At 38.4% G+C, this 21,893-nt stretch overlaps 1 protein-coding gene across 15 annotated transcripts in view; it reads left to right on the forward strand.

Annotated features, from left to right (window-relative positions):
* ENOX1 (ecto-NOX disulfide-thiol exchanger 1) overlaps positions 1-21,893 on the forward strand; it is a 616,720-nt gene that overhangs the window by 22,796 nt on the left and 572,031 nt on the right. The gene's annotated exons all lie outside the window — the stretch shown is intronic.

Below are 21,893 nucleotides of genomic sequence, written 5' to 3' on the forward strand. Positions count from 1 at the left end.
ACTATGGAAAGATAATAGGACATGAAGTCCTATTCAAGTTGCAGCATTAAAGCAATATGACATTGTACTTAGGAAGTTCTCAGAGGTATTCTTTTCTGGTATTTTGGGAAGTGAGTGAGACTTGAGGGTTGAACTAAGGTTGGGGTTGGAGTGGGAAGACACTGAAGCAAATAGTTGATTTTCAGGCTTGTTTTGAATAGAGTCCTCCTAGCTCCATTTCATGATGTCAGTTGTAATGTTCAGATTAAGACCTGCTATGGTCCAGGCACGGTGGCTCACGCCTGTAATCCTAGCACTTTGGGAGGCCGAGGTGGGCACATCATGAGGTCGAGAGATCAAGACCATCCTGGCCAACATGGTGAAACCCTGTCTCTACTAAAAATACAAAAATTAGCAGTGGTGGTACGCACCTGTAGTCCCAGCTACTTGGGATGCTAAAGTAGGAGAATTGCTTGAACCTGGGAGGCGGAGGTTGCAGTGAGCCAAGATTGTGCCACTGCACTCTAGCCTGGCACCTGGTGACCGAGCGAGACTCTGTATCAAAAAAGAAAAAGAACTGCTATAGACTGAATATTTGTGTCCTCATAAAATTTATATGTTGAAATCCTAATCCACGGGTGATAAGGTCACAAAGGCAGAGCTCTCATGAATGGGCTTACTGCCTTGTAAGAGAGCCAGGAACACTTCCTCACCCCACTTCCACCCTGTGCAAATGCGGTAAGAACACAGCTGTTGATGAGCGAGGGCATGGGCCGTCACCAGACACCAGATCTGCTGGCACCTTGGTGTTGGGCTTTCCAGCCTCCCAAACTGTGAGAAATAGATTTCTATTGTTTATAAGCCACCTAATCTGTGGTATCCTGTTACAGTAGCCCAGACAAAGGTAAGGCCTAGCTCTTCTGCTTAGCAAACTGTAATTGCCTGAAACATTTTTTAAGCCCAGCTTCCCTTGGATGAAAAGTAAGAAGGTTGAATAAAATTATTCTTTAAGATTTTCACCTTCTCCAAAAATGGTGAATTCAGTTAAATATGAAAAAGATTCCATGCATCATATACCAGTAATAAAGAAAGTAAATTTATTTGCCATATATAAGCTATACAGTTTGCCTTTTTAGGCTATCCATTGCATTGATTAACTCTATTAGTAGGAAATAACTGAGAACCAATTGAATCCCTTCGATACCTTTCTAAGGAACAAATACTGAAAATTTTCATAAATATTTCTTGTAATACTTCAGAGGCTTCATATAAAGCGAGACTTTCTTTTTAAAAAGTATATTCTGACTTTAAGTAGAATAAGCATTGTTTTGCATTTGTCTTGCCTAATTCCCACAGGTGGCTACCACGAGTGCCTTTCAGTACTCTAGGGTTCCGAGTGTGTGCCTGTCCCAGATTATTACCTTCCATCTGGTGAAAATGGATTCCACTGGCTTAGATTTACTGGAGACTAGAGGCTTAGGCTGTACTTCTCCATTTCTTTCCATATAGTGTTTCAATTAGCACAATGCTTAGTAGGACTACCACTTAAAAGACATAGAGGGACAATCATAAGGAGTTAAATTCAAATTTTATCCCATAGTTAACTATGTATGTGAGAGAATTGATAAGAAACTCAAATATGAATGTGAAGCTTAGTTTACCTATCCCTAATTATCTCAGAAAACTGAGTTTACATTCTTCCTAGAGCTCCAGACCAACTTGGGTAATGAAGTTTAAATTGCCCCTGAGCTGCTTTAATTTATGAGTTTCCCACTTACTTGAGATGTTGCCAGATGAATTCTTCAGACGTTTGCCAACACTGAGCTATCCCTCAAGACATCTCAGCAGCCCTATCCATCTCAGATACACCCATGCACATTAAACATTAACCTTCTCCTTGTACCGGTAAGTCCAGTTTTATAGGACATATGGTTTAGAAAAAGCAGACAAGGAGAATGTGCATTAGATTTGCAGGAGGAGGTACCATGACCCTAGAGGAGAGACACACTTTTTTTTTAATTGCTTTTTGTTGCTCTTTCTCTTCCTGTTCTACTGCTGACTACTTAGAATGAGGTTTCCAATTCCTTTCCTGTAAAAGTTTGTAATACTTTACTAATTGGAGCTAGAAGGAGATACAGATTTGACTTAAAGCAGCAAGAACATGGTGAGCACTAAAAAATGTTATATTCCAAGAATCCTGAGTAGATTCAGCAGATGCAGAGGCAAAGAAAGAGGACCTACCATCCCTCCAGTTGAAGAGCAGCGAAAGGCCTCCCCCAAGAGAATGAAATTATCCTGAAAACAATCTAGTCTCATGCAGAAAAGTGAGCAGACATCCAGGGATAGTGGGCGGGGAGTTGATATTTGTAACATGCTAATGCAGAGTCATTTCTGTTCTGTGGAAGTGTGTGGGTAGTTTTATATACTCTCACAGAACAGTGTGGTTTTTCTCTGTATGAAAAATGCTCTGAGAGTTACTGCATTTATCTGAAGTAATTTCAAGGTGTTTGGAAAGGTGATGAGTCCATGTGGTGATTTAGAAACATGAGGGTATTTTCCTTATGGTCTTAGGTGGTTCTGTGTGTTTTTGTATGAAATAAAGGTGGTTTCCTTCAGATTGAAAATGTCTATTAAAAATTTTCACTGGTTTCAGTGCTGAGGAATTTGCATTCTCTCGCCTCAATTTTTCCATACCTGAGAGGAAAACTAGGTATCTTGTGGGTATCTCTGCTCTGGGAGCATTTCCTCCTGGAAGGAGAATGAGGGCAGGAAGACAGGAGGATCCTCAGGCCTCTTTCTGTGACTTTGGGGAGCTCACTTAGAATCTTGGTGGTCTCAGCTTCCCTCTCAAAATATTAATAATTCTATTTGCCTTTTTTCATATCTCAGGAATTTGGGGAAAATAAGGAAGATAATAGTACGAATGTTTGAGCTTCTTCTAGGGAAAATTTTGTGTAATGATAATGATAATTGACATAATGCTCACTGCCAGGCAGGTGGCATTTGTTCTTGTTTGTTTTCTTTTCTTTTCTTTTCTTTTTTCCACTTTAATGCTTTTGGAATATTTGTGATCCTGGAAGTAAAGTAAGGAAAATGCAATGGCTCTTGGCCCACTGAAAATATTTTCCACAAATTCTGTGCATGTAAGCTTCATTTTGGGCAAAGAGTCCTTTTACTTTAAATTTATACATGATGGCTGTTGTTTGGATTCCCTCTGAAATTTTAATTTATCTTCCAGCTTATAAAATGCAAGGAGGAGAACAAGTTAGCTGAAGAGAGCAAGTTATAAGGGAGGAATGATGTCAGAGGCAGGCAGTGTGAACAAGTGCTGGTGGAATCAATGGGCCCTAAGGAGGAAAACAGTGCATCCCTGATCCAGGAATGTTTAGTGTGGGAGCAAACATGCACACCCTGGGTTCTAGGCAGTCGAGGGAGGGCATGGACAGATGGCAGGGAACAGCATGCAGCAAGGATCTGTTCCTCTACATCCCTCAGAGAGTTCCGTGTCTTCCTGGTATAAATAAAGAGTACTAGCATTCATAAGGTTTACCAGGAGCCATTGAAAATAGTGTAAATTACAATCATTTGTCTATTTTAGTGATTCAGGGCGGTGTCCAATGTTGCATTTTAGAAGGACTTGGTTTTACAAATGTTAAATAAACTTTTAGCACAAGGTGATACATTCTAGCCTTCTACAAAGTGCAGTTAGACCAGAATATTCTTTGATGATGGCAGACAAATGAGATATTTCTTTTCATTATCTAAGTGGCCACACATACACACACACACACACACACACACAATGAGTTGATCTGTATTTTCTCAGTGTATTCCTATAGGAAAGTGAGTCTTATTGTTGATAACCTTTCAGACAAATAGATGTTTCTGCATTCCCAAAGCCCCTCTTTAATCCGCACCATTGTGCATAATTTTGTGATAATTAAGCAATTATTTGCTTCTCTTGATAGACGTATTAGGAAGGCAGAGACTATGCCACTCTTGCTTATAGTTGTAGCTCCAGCATCTAATATGGTGTTTTAACACATAGAAGATGCTCAGTAATTATTTGTTAAATGAATGGATGGGTGGGTGGATATCCTCTACTGTGGTGCAACTTGATTATGCTGTTCTCTGGCTGGATTAAGATGTCATCCAATAAGTAAATACAGCATCTTTAAGTGTTGCCAGTATCTCCACACTGAAGAGAAATTTTCCAAGGTAATGAAAAAAAAAATCATGCTGTTGAAAATCATTAAACTCTCATTTTTAAGATGTTTATCAAATGATTCTGATGTGCAGTTTAATGTCATCTGATTTAGAGTTTAACAATTACATTTTACTCTGCAAGATAGTGGCTTCATCACTAGAAGTTAAGAAAACACCTTTATTGATCAGATATTGTAGAGACTGCTTTAGTATAGCCTGAGGGGTTAAAAAGTTCAGTGAGATCAAGTTCTAATTTAACTCCAAAGTTTGATGACTCTTTGGATATATATATATATATATTTATAGAAACTGATCAGTTCCAGCAGTTGGGAGCAGTAGCTCATGTCTGCAATCCCAGCACTTTGGGAGGCTGAAGTGGGCAGATCACTCGAGGTCAGGAGTTTGAAACCAGCATGGCCAACATGTTGAAAACCCCGTCTCCACTAAAAATACAAAAAATTAGCCAGGTGTGATGTGCACCTATAACCCCAGCTATTTGGGATGCTGAGGCAGGAGAATCACTTGAACTTGGGAGGCGGAGGTTACAGTTAGCCTTGATGGCACCACTGGATTCTGGCCTGGGTGACAGACAAAGACTCAGTCTCAAAAAAAAAAAAAAAAAAAAAAAAAAAGAAAGAAAGAAAGAAAAAAGAAAAAACTTACCAGTTTTATCAGTTCCCAGGCCAGGTTTTCACTTAACTTTCTGACACGTCCTGTCTGTTTAATTCTCTAGCTGTTTGTAAGGTAGAGCTGTTTTTCTCAGTTTTCTGGACTTTGAGCAAACAGAGCCTCCTTTCCTGTGCTCAGACTGCTGTCTGCCTTGCTGCCATGCCCGCCAAACCTGGTAGGACTTTATCAAATAAACTTTATGAATTTATGACTATGTGTATTCGTGATTACTTGTTAATATTACTACAAATATTGTCAATAACATTCATTGAATACTAATCATGCACTGAGAATGCTGTAAACATCATTTAATCATCTAATGTAAGCCTCATTAAGTCCTATTTCCCCCCATTTTATGGATAAAGAAACCAGAGCTTAGAGAGGATTAGTAACCTGCACAAAGCCATTCAGGTAATAGGTTTAAATTATACTTATTTTGCAATATAGATTCCTACACAGCTGTAAGAAATAATGCAGAGAGATTCCTTGTAACTTACTTAGTTTCTCCAAATAGTCTATCTTACAAAACTGTAGTGCAATATCACAATCAAGATACTGATGTAGAAAAAGCCAAGATACAGGACATTTCCATCCCCATAATGATCCCCACACTGCCCTTCTATGCATACCCACCTCCCTCTCTTCTTGTTCTTCCTGTCTGTGACCTGGCAACAGATCTTTTCTCCATTTCTATAATTTTGTCATGTCAAAAATGTTTTATAAACACAATATTCAGCCTTTTGAGATTGTCTTTTTTTTTCCACTCAGCATAACTACCTGGAGATTTATTTACATTACTGTGTGTATTAATAATTTGTTCTATTTTATTGCTGAGGAGTAATCCTGTTTTTTAAACGTTTATCTGTTTTGTTTTGTTTTTGAGATGAAGTCTTGCTCTGTCACCCAGGCTGGCATGATCTCAGCTGACTGCCACCACTGCCTCCCAGCTTCAAGTAATTCTCCTGCCTCAGCCTCCTGAGTAGCTGGGATTACAGGTGCACAACACAACACCTGGCTAATTTTTATATTTTTAGTAGCATTGAGGTTTCATGTTGGCCAGACTGGTTTTGAACTCCTGTTCTCAAGTGACCTGCCCGCCTTGGTCTTCCAAAATGCTGGGATTACAGGCGCAAGCCACTGTGCCTGGCCAGTCTGTTGAAAGACTTCTGTGTTGTTTCCAGTTTTTGACTACTGTGAATAAAGTTGTGATGGACATTCCTGTACAGGTTTTTGTTTGAATGTAGGTTTTTGTTTGGCTGGATGAAAAAAAGTCATACATTTTTGGAATAAATGACCAAGAGTACACTAGTAGGTAGTGCATGTTTAGTTTTATAAGAAACTTTTAAAATGCTTTCCATAGTGGTTGTACCATTTTGCATTCCCACTTGCAATGTACAAGTGACTTTGTTTCTCTGCATCCTGACCAACATTTGGAGTTGTCATTTTTAATTTTAACCACTCTGATAGGTGTGTATTGATACCTCACTATGGCTTTAATTTGCAGCTCCCTAATTCTTTGCTGAAATGCCATGCATCTGTGCTGACATGGCAGAGTGGCTCAGAGCCAGCTGGTTGAGGGTGCCCTCACTCACATGTCTGGTAGTTGATTGACTGTCAGCTGGAGTGACGAGGTGGCCAAGCCACACAACCACATGTATCTTATCATCCAGCTGGCCAGCTTGGTGGTAGGCAGAGATCTGAGAGAGGGAAAGCTCACAAGACCTTTGAAGACCTAGTCTCAGAACTGGCACACTTTCACTTCCCCTGTATCCTATTTGCAAAGCAAGTCACAAAGCTAATCCAAGTTCAAAGGATGGGGAAATTGACCCTACCTCTTGATGGGAGAAGTTGCAAAGTGAGATATCAGAGGGAATGCATACAAAGAGAACAGAGAATTGGGGTTCATTTTGCAATTAATCTACCACATCATGTCTCTAATATAATTATCTCCATACATTTTTATCATTTGAAACACATATTAACCTTGGAAACAGTATGTCTTAGGGGAAAAATAATCAACTGGGAGTTTGAAAATCAATATTATGTGTCTGTGTTAAGAAATTGGATTAAGGATACTTACATCCCTAAAATTATCTGGCTTTTTTTTTTTTTTTTTTTTTCTTTGGAGAGACAGGGGTCTCGCTATGGATCCTCCCACCTCAGCCTCCCAAGTATGTCCTGCTTATTTACATTTACCTGTGACATATCCAGGATGGCTTTCACCTAAATCACAGTGGGACAGTTATAACTAGCAAAGGTCATTTTCGTCTTTTTTGTGATATGCATAATGCAGACTTGTTTCTGCCTGTCCAATTTCAGCTCAACTGCTTCTGGGATAGCCCCTAAATGAGCAAATCCTTACTAAGTACTAGGCACTGGGGATAAAAGAGAGGAATAAGATACCTGCTGAGAACTCCCAGTCCAGTGAGAGACATGGATGCACATAAAAATGGCCAGTGGTGTGTTGCATCTCCCTATTCATGCAGATCTCTTTCTCTTCCTCCTCTCCCCTCCCCTCCCCACCCACCTCTCTCCTCTCTTTTGACGGAGTCTCCCTCTGTCGCTCAGGCTGGAGTGCAGTGGTGTGATCCCTGCTCACCACAGCCTTGACCCCCTTGAGGCTCAGGTGAGCCTCCCACCTCAGCCTTCTCAGTAGCTGGAACTATAGGCACGAGCCACCACACCTGACTAATTTCTGTATTTTTTGTAGAGATGGGGTTTTGCCATATTGTCCAGGCTGATCTCAAATTCCTAGGTTCAAGCGATCTGCCTGGCTTGGCCTCCCAAGTGCTGGGATTATAGGCATGAGCCACCATGCCCAGCCCTTTTTCTTTGGACCTCTGGCACTTATGTTTTTTTTCTTCTCACCAGTACCAACTCAGCCTTAACTCTTTTCCACTATGTCACCCTCAATGTGTCAACCACATATATTTATAGTCTGCTTAGAGCTCTGTCTGTGGACTGAGCAGTCTCGTGTGACCTGGGTGAGTGATGGTATTCTGATTTTCAGTTAGTAAGGAACTTCTTCATTTGCTAGTTAATTCTGCTCACCTTGGTAATAAACCATGGGCTAGCTGGAGATAGTTCAGGTCTCACATCATAATTATTTTGTGGCTTGGTTTAAGGTCCAGTTGTCTCTAATGTTTTACTTATTTTGCTAAGATCATACCAGAAAGTAATCAACAGGTATTCTTGCCATTTTACCTATTTTATAACTTAGGTAACAACTGTGGATGATTTTATAATTTTGTTTTTGTTGAAAATGTTGTAACAGAGGAGAAAAGTGTGGGAGAATATGTACCAAATGTTAGGAGTGGTAGTCTCTGAGTACTAGGTTTAATGATGATTTTAGTTTGCTTATCCAGGCTGAATTGGGTTTTCTAATTTTATACTGTCAACATGTATTGTAATTGTAAAAACATTGAAGTTTTTTATGGGAAAGAAAGTTAAGGCCCACAAGTGATTATTTAGAATGAGAGAGGGAGCATGCAGGAGTGAGAGGTGTTAGAGCTTCACAGGTACATGAGCCCCTGATTAAAGCAGTGCCCGAGGCCTCCTGAATGACTATGACACCAACCTAGAGAGACAAGAAGCAGGTTTAGGGAATTTTGACCAGATTTTGCTCTTTGATGTTAATTCTGTATGTTTTTCTCCTGGTGTCTGTTTCTCTCTGCCCTTCATACAGCATGTCATTCATACTTAAAGATGATGGTTCTGACAGTGATGGCCATGTGGAGATGTGGAAGAAGCTGAAAAAGCTCATGTTTAACCAAAAATCTTTTCAATTAGGAACATGATTTCAGGTTTTCTGTGTGGAATGGAGAAGTGTTTTGTATTCTGGAGTTTATGAAAACGGTATCTTTTTTTTTTTTTTTCCTCCTGAGCAGATACAATTCTGGTGAATTGAAGGATGGAGAAACATGTGACCTCTGAGTTTTCCATTGTGGCGAATCAATGCAACAAGCAGGAAATGCTGCATTGTTAAGCAAGCATTTTATTTACAGATGCAGGGTCAAGAAGAACAGAAGCAGATTTAGTCATAGAGGCATATATTAATATGTAGATTCTAGAGTCAGTAGTCTAAGACCAGTCATTCACAATACAAATAGAATCCCAGCACTTTGGAAGACCATGGTAGAAGGGACACTTGAGATCAGGAATTTGAAACTAGACTCAGCAACATAATGACAAAAAATTAGCTGGGTGTGGCAGCATGCACCTGTTGCCCCAGCTACTCAGGAGGCTGAGGCAGGAGGATCTCTGGAGCCCAGCAGTTTGAGGCTGCAGTGGTCCATGATTTTGCCAGTGCATTCAAGCCTGGATGAGAGAGAAAGAACCTGTCTCTAAAAAAACCCCAATAAAATTAAAAGATACAACTGGAGGAGTTTGAGATCAGCCTGACCAACATGGTGAAACCCTGTCTCTACTAAAAATACAAAAATAAGCTGGATGTAGTGGTGTGCACCTATAATCTCAGCTACTCAGGAAGCTGAGGCAGGAGAATTGCTTGAACCCAGGAAATGGAGATTGCAGTGAGCCACAATCACGCCACTGCACTCCAGCCTGGGTGACAGAGTAAAAAGATACACACACACACACACACACACACACACACACACACACGTAAATACATAGAAGAAATACATCAGCTTAAGTCTCTGAAATGTCAGGACTAGATTAAGGAAATCTAATGTCAGGATTACATTTCCTGTTAAGGAAATCCTGTCATAATTGGATAAGGAAAGAAACAGAAACCAACCTAAAAGAATCAAGACCTAAAGAAAGGTGATGCATTAGTGTTACTAGACCCCTGAGTTTCTCTTCTATGGTAAGGGACTATACTGTTTCACATTTCAGAAACTGTTTTTACAAATATGTAAATCCATAGATGTTACATATTTGAATTTTCCCCATATCCCTTGGCTGATGGGCTTAAAGGCTCAAACTATCTAGGCCAAAGGCGTAGAAATATAAATGATGAGGGTGAGGGTATACTTTTATTTCTCCTCTTTCCTGAGCAAATGTGTTTCCACAGCATGTCTTTTCCTATGGGTTGTTGTGATCAACTTCTTTTGTCCCGTTAGGCATCAAAATATTCATCTTAATTCTTAATTCCAGTGTCCTCTGGCAAGGTTCTGGGGTGTAATATCCATATATAAAAATCAATTGTGTTACCATATACCAGCAATGAACAGTCAGAAACTGAAATAAAAATGCCATTTATTTTTCCCAGTGTTGTTGGGAGAAATTTTAAAAGACCTAAATTATTGGAGAGTTAAAGCTTGTATTTGATAAAAAGTCTCAATATTATTATGATGTCATTTTTCCCCAAATTCATCTGTAGATCCACCACAACCCCAATCAAAATGCCAGCAGTTTTTAAATTGAAAAGATGAATCTTAAAAGTTATATAGAAATGCAATGAGGCTGAGTGTAGTGGCTCACGCCTGTAATTCCAGCATTTTGAGAGCCAAGGCGGGTGGATCATTTGAGGTCAGTAGTTCGAGACCAGCCTGGCCAACATGATGAAACCCTGTCTATACTAAAATTACAAAAATTAGCAGGGGGTAGTGGTGTACATCTGTAATTCCAGCTACTCGGGAGGCTGAGGTAGGAGAATCATTTGAGCCTGAGAGGTAGAGGTTACAGTGAGCCGAGACAGCACCACTGCACTCCAGTCTGGGTGAGAGAGTACGATCCTGTCTCAAAAGGAAAAAACAAATGCAGTGAACATGGAATAGTCAAAACAATTTTTAAAAAGAAAAAGGTTAAAGGATTAAATTTCCCTGATTTCAAGACTTGTAAAGCTATAGTAATCAAAAGAGTGTGGGACTGGCAACATGGCAGAAAAATAGACCCCTGGAACAGAAGAGAGAGCCAAAATTAGATTCACATGTGTACAGACTATGAATTTTAGACCAAGGTATAAGGGCAATTCAGTGGAGAAAGGATCAGTTTTTCAACAAATAGTGCCAAAACAACAGGATATCCATAAGCAAAAAATGAACATTGAACCATATTTTTAAATATATACAAAATGAACATGTATGTAACACCTAAAACTATAAATCTTGTGGAAGAAAACATAGGAAATAATCTTTATGATATTGGATTAGACAAAGATTTCTTAGATATGACACTGAAAGCGCAATTCATAGAAGAACAAATTCCTGAATTAGACGTCATCAAAATTAAAAATTTCTGCCCTTCAAAAGATAGTATTAAGAGAATGCAAAGATAAACCACAGATTGGGAGAAAATATTTCAAATATTATGACAAATCATATATCTGATTTGTCATTCAAAATATATAAACTACTCTCAAAATGTAATAATAAGAAAACAACCTACTAAAAACTGGGGAAATGAACAGATATTCCACCAAATATGAACTATGGGTGGTAAATAAGCACGTGAAAAGATTCTCAACATGATTAATCATTAGGGAAATGCTAATTAAAACCCCAGCGAGATAATATGATAGACATAGTAGAATGTCTATAATTAAAGCGACAAACCATGTCAAATGTTGATGAAGATGTGGAGGAAATGGAATTTTCACACACTGTTAGTGGTAATGTAAAATGCTTTGGCCTTGTTGGAAAATAGTTTGGCAGTTTTTAAAAAATTAAACATATACCTACTACATGGCCTGTATTTCCATTCCTCAGTGTTTCCTCAGCAGGAAAGAAAACCTGTCTGTACCAAGACTTTTATGTGAATGTTCATAGCAGTGTTCTTTGTAATGACCAAAAACTTGAAATAACTCATACGTCCATCAACAGGTGAAAAGACAAATTCATTGTAGTATGGCCCTATTCATGCCGAAACTACTCAGCAGTAAAAGGTAATGAACTATTGATTCATGTAACATGGATGAATCTCAGTATAATTATGTTGTATGAAAGAAGCAAGGCAAAAATAAAAAGGCTGCATATTGTTTGATTCTGTATGTTTCAAACTTCAGAAAATGCTAATGCTAAGCAGATTAGTGGTTCCCTGGGGATGAGGAAGGGCAGGGAGGGGTGACAGCGAGAGATGACAGAAGGGCATGGAAAACTTACAGAGGTAGTGAATGTGTTCATTATCTTGATTGTGGTGATGGTTTCATAGGTATGGATATCCATTAAAATTTATGAAATTGTAAACTTTAAAGTGTGTAGTTTACTGTGTTTGAACTATTATTCCATAAAGCTGTTAGAAAAAACCAGTGCTGTGAAGTGCTATGGCAGCCAGAAGAGCAGGAGTGGTGCAGGGGATTCTGTTAGTCCAGGGAAAGCAGTGGGTCACTCCTGGGAAAAGGAAGTTGATAGAGGCTTTGCAAGGTTAGCTGACCTTAGCTGAGCTGGGAAAGATGAATAAGCATTTGTTGAAACTGCCACAAAGACAAAACATTCTAGGCACAGAGGTGTTGCCAGTAAGGGCTGAGATATGTGAAGGAGCATGACAGATTATTTGGGGACTTTCAAGAAATGTGGGGTCCTGGCAACCAGAGAGAAAGGCAGCTAGAGAAGTAGGTGGGGGCCAAACCAGAGGTCTTATTTGTCATCCCAAAGTATTCCTAATACTTTTTAGCCCATAGACCCAGGGGAGCCACCAAAGACATTTAATCTGACGAGTAACAGGCCATGTTTGTGTTCTAGGAAGATTATTCTCACTAGAATGAATGCTAAACTACAATGATTAAGGATATGTAGGATTTTAATTAAATAAGAGGAGAATTTCCAACCCGTAAAGTGTTCTTTATGATTACTTTCCCTGCAAGTATTTTGTTTTGAGTGGGCCTGAAAGAAATTTGATCACATGGAACATTTTGCACCAGGTGCCACCTATGTAGCTGCACACGTGTATATACATTTCTAGGTTTCTCTCCTGTCTTTCCCTTACCTCTTGAGGTAGAGGGCACATCCATCAGTCTTGTTCCAAGGCTCCTTTGACAAAAGGTTCCAGATCAGAGATCTTGTCTTAATCCGAATTGTAGAGGTGCTTCACTGCAGAATCAGGTCAGAGTGGAGTTGAGAACCTAGCTTCATAATTGGGAGACTTGGAAGGTATCTCAGTGTAGTTGAACTCCCATGCTGCAAATACTAAAGACCAGGCCTATCTACTTTGGGGTGTTTTGAAAAGCCCCTTGCTGTGCTGAAAGCCAGCTATGTGCTCTGTTGTTAGGGCAGCTATTAATCCCTCAGCTGAATGTTAACCCTTTTGACAATATTAAAGGATGCTGGAAATAATAATACTGGCAGAAAGCACAGAGCCCTCTAATAATCACATCTGCACTGATTCTACTGTAAAAGTTTCCACTTCTCGATGATCTTTGGTCACTATAACCCAGAGTATGCCACGTTTTATTTTCCTACTCATGGGAGAAGCTTCCTGTTTTTTCTTCCTCCTGGGAATGGACCTTCAGCCATATGAGTTGGAAAACTAAATCTCCAAGGGAGACCTCTGTGTACATCTTGTGAAAACCTAAAGGTTTATTGCTGCTGACCGTTTAACACTAGTGATTTAATAACCTTTTAATTGTTATAATAAAATGAGATCCAGCCAGCATTTGCATTTTTGGTGAGTCCTGGAGATGGTGATGAGTATTAATTTTAGAGTATAATGGAATTCTTGGGGTATGTATCATAATTTGACTTTAATATTCATTGTCTTATATGTTGGGAGGATTAATATATTCAGCAAAGGATCCTAAATTCTTAAAGCTCATAAGTAAAAAACTGAAATAAAATAATGGTGAGAATACTTTCACATGCTTCATAGTTTTTCTGTGTTACCTTAAAAGATGGAGAGGAGTGAAGTGCTTGTTATTATCATTATTATTGTTTTACTGTTACTCTCAGTTAAAGAATAACATCAGTCATATTTTCAGAGATCAGTGGTTTGTGTAGGTTTTAAATTAAGTCAAACCTTGCTAATTGCCCGTAAGGAGCAAAGCTGGTTCCCTGCTGGGAAACAGGTGCATCTCTGCTACATGACGCTAATGTCCTTGCTGTTGTCACCAAGCCCAGCATTTCCATGGCTCCTTCTCCAAGGTGAGCCCCAGCCTGGGCCACAGAGGCTCCTCTGTGTGCCTGTTTAAAGGCATAAAAGCAAAATTATATTTATTTCTATAATTCATAGATCTGTTGCTGTAAAAGAAGCATTTCAAACTAGAGAGAATCTTTCTTTTATAGTCTTTAACTTGGTTACAAAGCCAAAGGAAGTGACGTCTTCCTAATTCCTTGTAAATAATTGTAGCTGAATTTATTCCCTGCCTCGTTCTTATTGATTTCATATACAACCATGTAAATAGTATGATTAATGTAGCTGACTCCACTTCATTTATAAGAAATTTTCACTAAAATTCAGATTAAAGAGGAAGAAAAGGTCCTGTGTAACTTGATGTGATACTATTACATAATTACTCTTGATAATAATAGCTAGTAATTACAGAGTACCATGTGCTAGGCATGTTTTAATGTGCTTCACATGTAGTTACTAATTTGACCCACATAACAACCCTATTGTGTAGATATTATTTTCCCTATTTTACAGATCTAAAACTAAACCTCAGAGAAATTAAGTAACTTACACAGAGACACAGAGCTTGTAAAAAAAATTTGAGACTCTTTTTTGTACTACACAGTGGTACAAAAAAATTTAAACCCAGGCAGTCTGTCATTAGAGTCTCTATTCTGAAGCAACATGCTCTCTTGTCTTTTAGTTATAGAATACTTTAAAGAAATCATCTTAAAGACTCAATATAAAGTCTTACTTAAATGGCATTAATAAGTAAAATAGGGCTGGGCATGGTGGCTCACGCCTATAGTCCAGCACTTTGGGAGGTCGAGGCGGTCAGATCACGAGGTCAAGCGATTGAGACCATCCTGGCCAACATGGTGAAACCCTGACTCTCCAAAAAAAAAAAAAAAAAAAAAAAAGAAAATTAGCTGGGTGTGGTGACATACGCCTGTAATCCCAGCTATTTGGGAGGCTGAAGCAGGAGAAAATTGCTTGAACTGGGAAGGTGGAGGTTGCAGTGAACCGAGATTGCACCACTGCACACCCACCTGGTGACTAAGCAAGACTTCATTTAAAAAAAAAAATTTCTTTTTAAAGTAGAGCAATAATATTGATGTAAGTTACTTCATACTTACTATGTCTGATACTGTGCTAAATACTTTATATCCATTATTTAGTATTTTGTGTGTATGATTTAATTCTCTTAATAATGCTTTAAAGGAGATATTATTTTTCAACATTTTATAGATAAGAAAACTGAGGCTTAGCTGGGGTTACTGACTTGGCCAAGGTCAGATAGTAAATTCAAGACAAACTTCAAAGCCAAGACCTTGATAGAAATACTTATGTTTTTAACTCTGTGCTAAAATGTTACAACAAGAACTCAAACCGGACTGTTTCATACATAGGCTGCTCTATTATGTAAATCAGGCCATTAGTTTAGAACTTTTTGGTCAACATAAATAACTCCTACACATCAGAATGATTGCAGATTCTCAAATAATGTTTTCATCTTTATAGTTAAAGTGCTTTAAGCAGTTGGATTTGTACCTGCATAATGCTTTGAATCATTGGGCATTCTAGTTTGAAGCAGGGCTTCTTAACCTTTTTAGTGCTATGGACATCTTTGGTAGTCTGTTGAAGTCTATGGACTGTTTCTCAGAGTAAAGTATGTGAATGAATGAAATAAAACACACGGAATGACAAGGAGCCAATTATGTTGAAATAGTTACTAAGTTATTAAAACGAATTTGTATTATGGTAATATACATGCTTCTTCATTAACACATTGTGCTATATCTAGCAGAGCACATAATGATCACTAATTTTAAAGTGGTGATAAACAGATAATATTTTGAGATAAGAATTGCAATGAGATATGAAAATAGTCTGTGATTTCTGTTGGAGATAGATATAGTAAGTATTGCTAATGCTGCCAAGATTTGTTGCCTAAATTCCTAATTGAAGCAAATGCTAAATTTCTGTTAGATACTGGTGACAGTAAAGATCTATTTTTTTCCATCTGAATTCAAGTACTTCCATGAATTCTATCCATGAATCCCTTTGGGATCTGAGGACCTGAATTAACAAACTGTAGTTCAGAGGGTATTGCTTAATATTACATCCTTCACGTAAAAAGGATCCAATGTAAAGGCCTGTTCACATCTAGGTCCTCAAAATGTTTTTGCTTCAACATTTCCAGAGAATCTGGAATCACCTTCACTGCCACCATATAGGTGTTGGTACCAGAGGATTCTGTCTGGGCCTGAGGAAGGCTTACACTTGTTTTCTCCTCTGCATGGTTTGTTGGTTATATGCCTGTCCATGAAGTATAAAGATACAACCCTTACCATCGCAGAATGTATAGTTCTAAAGAAAGAAGGCAAAAGGTCTAGACTTAAATTTTAAAAGTTGGAGGTGGGATTATAGATGCCTGAGAAACTTGCTTATGAAGGGCAGTTACAGCAGTGGAAGCAGTACATGGAAGACTTGGATGATAACAGGAAGTTACTTGACCTTACTACAGTGATAGAATTCACTAGAATACTACCCTTTTCCATACCTTCTTTTTGTGCACAAAAGTGGCACCACATGGTATCATAACACACTGGTTCACTTGTTCATTGAGAAATATTTATTGAGAGTCTGCTGTGTCTCGGGCATTGAGCTATCATTTGTTTGTTACTTGAATCCCACAATTCTTTGAGATTATACCCATTTTTCAGATTAAGAATCTGAAGGGTGTAGCGGTTGTGATTGTAAATGGTAGAGCCAATCGTTTTACTTTTTATACTGAGGCATGCCACTTACTCTTGTCACCATACCCAGCCTGCTAAACTCGAGAGAAGATCCCAATAGCTGAAACACTTTTGGCTTCCCTGATTCCTGCAAGTTTCTGAGGCATGGTGATGCAGACTAAAATGAAAAATGGTGATTTTCAAGTGAGTTAGCTGAACCGCTTAAGGGGAGACAAACTGCAGTTTGAAGTTCAGACTGCATTTCAGAACAAGAAAGTGGATTTCAGGTTAATGGGTTTGGAGTCAGATAACTTTGAGCTTGACTAGCTTTTGGTAAATTAGCCATATGTTATGAGTCCCTTCATAAATTCTGTGTATTTTCCTCCAGTGTGTGTGTGTGTGTGTGTGTGTGTGTGTGTGTGTGTGTGTGCGCGCGCACTGTTTTATTCACTGTTACCCACCAGTTTTCAACCTTGCATTTTTTCTTCTTTTCTACTTATTTTCTTCTTTCAAAAATTCCCCTTTACTTTTTCTCAGAACTATATGGATGAACAGTGATCTGTTGTACCCTATGAAACACCTTCTCTTATGTTTATATTCAGATGATTTTCTCATTCCTGTTACCCTTCAACTTAGTGTTGATTGGTTTACTACTGCCCAGCTGAGAGTTCAGCTTATCGACCACTTATTTTAATTCCCTTAATTACATTGCCTGTCTCCTGCCCTAACCTCCCCCTGCCCTTCAAAGCTCCTCTTAAATTTTAACCCTTAATACCATAAAATAAATTTTCCTAACATGGCAGTTATTTTTAAAATTTTAATTCAGTTTTTACTCTTTAAAGTTTTTTACTAATGACATGTGTAATACAAGGTTGCAAAATACAAACCTACAGAAATACATTAATATGAAAAATAAAAATCTCCCATTCCATAATTTTTTTTCTGTTTAGTGTATATTGCTTTAAACTTTTTCTTTCTGGTATACACACTGATGTATATTAGTACAGTTGTTTATATTCTTATATGATTATACCATATATATTTTTTAATTTATCTTTTAAAAATTTTACTTAGTTATGTATCACAGACACATCTTCAAGTCAATTCAAATAGGTATATCTCCATTTTAAAAGTGGTTATATTAGTCCATTCTTTGCTAATAAAGACATGCCTGAGGCTGAGTAATTTGTAAAGGAAAGACTCACAGTTCAGTGTGACTTGGGATGCCTCAAGAAACTTGGACTCATGGTGGAAGGAGAAGCAAATATGTCCTTCTTCACATGACAGCAGCAAGGAGAAGTGCTGAGCAAAATGGGGAAAAGTCTCTTATAAAGCCATCGAATATCATGAGAACTCACTATCACAAGAATGGCAAGAGAGTAACTGCCCCCGTGATGAAATGACCTCCCACTGGGTCCCCTCACAACATTTGGGGATTATGGGAACCACAATTTAAGATAAGATTTGGGTAGTGACACAGCCAAACCGTATCAGTGGCATAGGAACTTATTTTATGTATATGCCAGTTTATTTAATATGTTATTTATAGATGGATATTTGAGTTGTTTCTATTTCTTTTACCATCACAAACAGAGCTGTAGTGAATATTCACATATACTCAAATTGCATTTAAAAAATATAGTGTATGTGTACTTACAATATGATTAAAGGGAGTTTCGAAAGAAAAGTGGTATGTCCACAATTCTAACATTTTCATTAAGTGGTTTTGATTTCTCTATTCCCTTCCAGCTTTTGGCCTTTTGTATGTATATGATTTTATGTTTTTAATCATTTTATATTTTGCTTTTTCATTTAATGTTACTTTATGAACACTTTTACATGTGGATAAATTTTATTTTTGTTCAAAGGGAAGTGTAATTTTATATTAAATAGATATTTCAGTTGATGTTTTCATTGTCTTCCCCCTCTTCTGTTTTCTGTTCTCTGTCTTGTGATGCTTTACCATTTCAAGCTTTCTATTTCAGTTACTTTTCTTCTTGCTTATCGTCTGTTAAGCATCTTCTTCTTCCCCAACTCTTGTAAAGCCTTCTAGCCAGAGGCTGCCATCACCTTGCTACCTCCTCTGTGGAGCTCAAGGCCTAGCATACTTCTCATGTTCAATAAATAAATGATTATAATTTCAAAGTGAATGTTTTCCCAGTTATCTCCCTAAGATTTTCCTTCACATTGCAGTGCCTCTATAAACACTGCCTTCTGGAAAAACTGTTGGTAATCCATAATGCTAAGATGCATTTTAGATGTAATTTAGATTCACAGCCATTTACACAGAGCATCATTTAGGCAGTTCAGCACCAAGGAGAGTGACTGTTTGCTTTAGCTTGGGTTCAAGGTCAGTGGAGGATTTACTTTGTTTAGGCCCCTGTAGTACTGTTGGCAAGATATAATTTTTCCATAATAGCTAGAAAGCCAAACCCTGTATAAACACACTTTAATAATGGTGAAAGCACTAGCAGAGATGTACACTGAGGAAATATTAAAGTTCACACTCCTGTAGCTAAGACTTAATTGAAGCAAATAGTCTTTATATTTACATTTGGGTTGCTTGTTTTAATATCAGTTCCTAGAGTAGTTCATCACATCTTCCATTCCTCTAGATGTGAGAGCTCATTTTAGGATTCCATTTGGTCTTTGTCTTGTCACCAGGCCTGAGGAAAGATTTACATCTTCCTTTGTGTGTCTTGGAGATGCTTGACATGGTATCCTAGCCTCCTTTCCTCTGAATATCTCTAGCGTTAAGAGGCACAGCTTCCTCATCAGCTGTTGGTACATCAAAAAAAGAATGACTTGAGGGGTTTATTAGGGTCTTGAACTGAACTTTTTTTGTCTGTTTGTATAACAGGTTCTCAGAACCAGTTCAGGGTTGCCCAGAAATTGTTTTCAGAGAAACACTGAAAAGTATGAGAAAGCCTCATACTTTCACTGTAAAGGAACATTAACTAGTGCCATTCCTGTGCCCTGTAGACTCAGTGGATTTTCACTGAAATGGAAATTGTTTCTAGGATAGAGAGAGTGAAAAGCTGCTGCTATGGTTTTAAATGTGTACTCCCAAAGTTCATGTGTTAGAAACCCTATCCCCAATGCAACAGTTTTGAGAGATGGGCTCTTTAAGAGATGACTAGATCATGAGGGCTCTGCCCTCATGGATGGATGAATTCATTGTCTTGAGAGTAAGTTTGTTATTGTGAGAGTGGGTTTTTTATAAAAGACAAGTTTGCTCCCTTCTGTCTGGCTCTCTCTCATCATGAGATGTGTTCTGCCGAGTTTTGATGCACCAAGAAGGCTCTGACCAGGTGATGGCCACTCAATCTTAGACCTCCTAGCCTCCAGAACTATAAGAAATAAATATCTGTAGTTCATAAATTTAGAACTACAGAGATTTATTTCTTATAGTTCTGGAGGCTAGGAGGTCTAAGATTCTTAGATATTCTGTTATTGCCATACAAAATAGACTAAGACAGCTGCTAAATCCAGAAGAAATTCATCCATTTTTATGCAGAAAGAGATATCTTCAATGATTTTCTTTTTTTCCTGTGTATTGCAGTACTTATCCTGCTTTATCTACCTCTCTTAAGGACAGGGGAGGAAGATTAAGTCTCTTCAAAGGATGCTAGAGCTTTAGGAGCTTTTTCCAGTTCAGTGGTATAAGCTATTCAAGTTGTGCCTTGACCATCTTCTCAAGGGGCTTTAATAGAACTTGAGGATTTATGCCTGAGAACTCCCTGGGCTGGACCTATTAGAAAATCTATGACAACAGATGCTTGAAAGAGTCTCTAAGTTAACATGAAATGAAGCTCCGTTGTCTTCCAGTGAAAATGTTCTGGAAGAGTGTAATTTCAGGGGTTCCTAAAATTCTACTGCCCTGTAATGTCTTTTCCACTGTCTTGTGGCAAAATCTGTCCTTCTTACAGTTAATTATTTATGTTAGGTCAGTCGTGATGTCTCTAGGAAGTTCTAACGACATTTCAAATAAATTCCTGATGAAGGATTATCAAGGTCTCCTTCTGTGAAAGTATGAGGCTTTAGGTCATCTCTGAAAATAACCTCTGGGCAACTCTGAACTGGTTCTGAGAACCTGTTATACAAACGGACAGAAAGAGTTTAGTTCAAGACCCTAATAGAACCCTCAAGTCATTTTTTTTTTTTTTTTAGTGAACCAACAGCTCCTTTCACTGTAAAGGAACATTACCTAATGACATCTCTGTGCCCTATAGACTCAGATTTTCACTGAAATGGAAATTGTTTCTAGGATAGAGGGCTTACATCCTGCCCCCCAATTCCGTCCCCAGTCTGTTTTACATACAGTAGTTTGAGTGATCATGTACCTTTTCCCCAAACCAAAATTGTAGTTTGTCTAACTGAAAAAACAAAATTATTAGAGTCAACTTTTAGTCCTTTCTTTATCTCACACTCACATCCAGTCTCACAGCAGATCCTATCAGCTCAGCTTCCAGAACATCCAGAATTCAACCACTTCTCCCCACTTCCAGTGCTACCCTCTTGGTTGAGCCACCATCATCTCTTACTTGGTGTGGTGATTAATTTTATGTGTCAACTTCACAAGGCCAAGGGATGCCCAGATAACTGGTAAAACATTATTTCTGGATATGAATTTGAATTGGTAGACTGAGTAAAGAAGATGCCTCTCACCAATGTGAGTGGACATCATCTCATCTGTCAAGGGCCCAAATAGAAAAATAAGACAGATGAAGAGTGAACTAACTCACTCTCTCCTCTCTCTCTCTCTGCTTACACATCCATTTTCTCCTGTCTCTTATAATTCTCTGTTTCAAAGCACACCATAGGATGTGAGGGCAATCTGGCTGTGACATCTGTCAACCCATTGATCTTCAGGGTTGATTTGGCTGATCTGGCTGGCTAGCACACTCATCACTTAGCAGCAACACATGTGGCATGGGATTATAAATTATATGTCACTAGGAGTTAAGGGTATAAAGGCTGGACATTGATGCTTCTGGTTCTTAGGACTTTGGACTTGGACCAGGACTTATGCTATTGGCTCCTCAGGCCTTCAGGTTTGGACTATTACTATGTCACTGGTTTTCCTGACCAGCATGTCGATCATGGGATTTCTCAGCCTCAATGATATGTGTGCCAATTCTTTATAATTTCTTTCTATATGTCTCTATTTATCTATTGGTTCTTTTTCTCTGACAAGCCCTAATATACATGATTTATGATAATAGCTTCCTAACTGGCTTCTCTGCTAAAAGCACAAGCAACAACAACAAAAATAGATGAATTGACTTCGTCAAA

The sequence above is a fragment of the Saimiri boliviensis genome, chromosome 16 (genome assembly GCF_048565385.1).
Source record: "Saimiri boliviensis isolate mSaiBol1 chromosome 16, mSaiBol1.pri, whole genome shotgun sequence".
NCBI lineage: Eukaryota > Metazoa > Chordata > Mammalia > Primates > Cebidae > Saimiri > Saimiri boliviensis.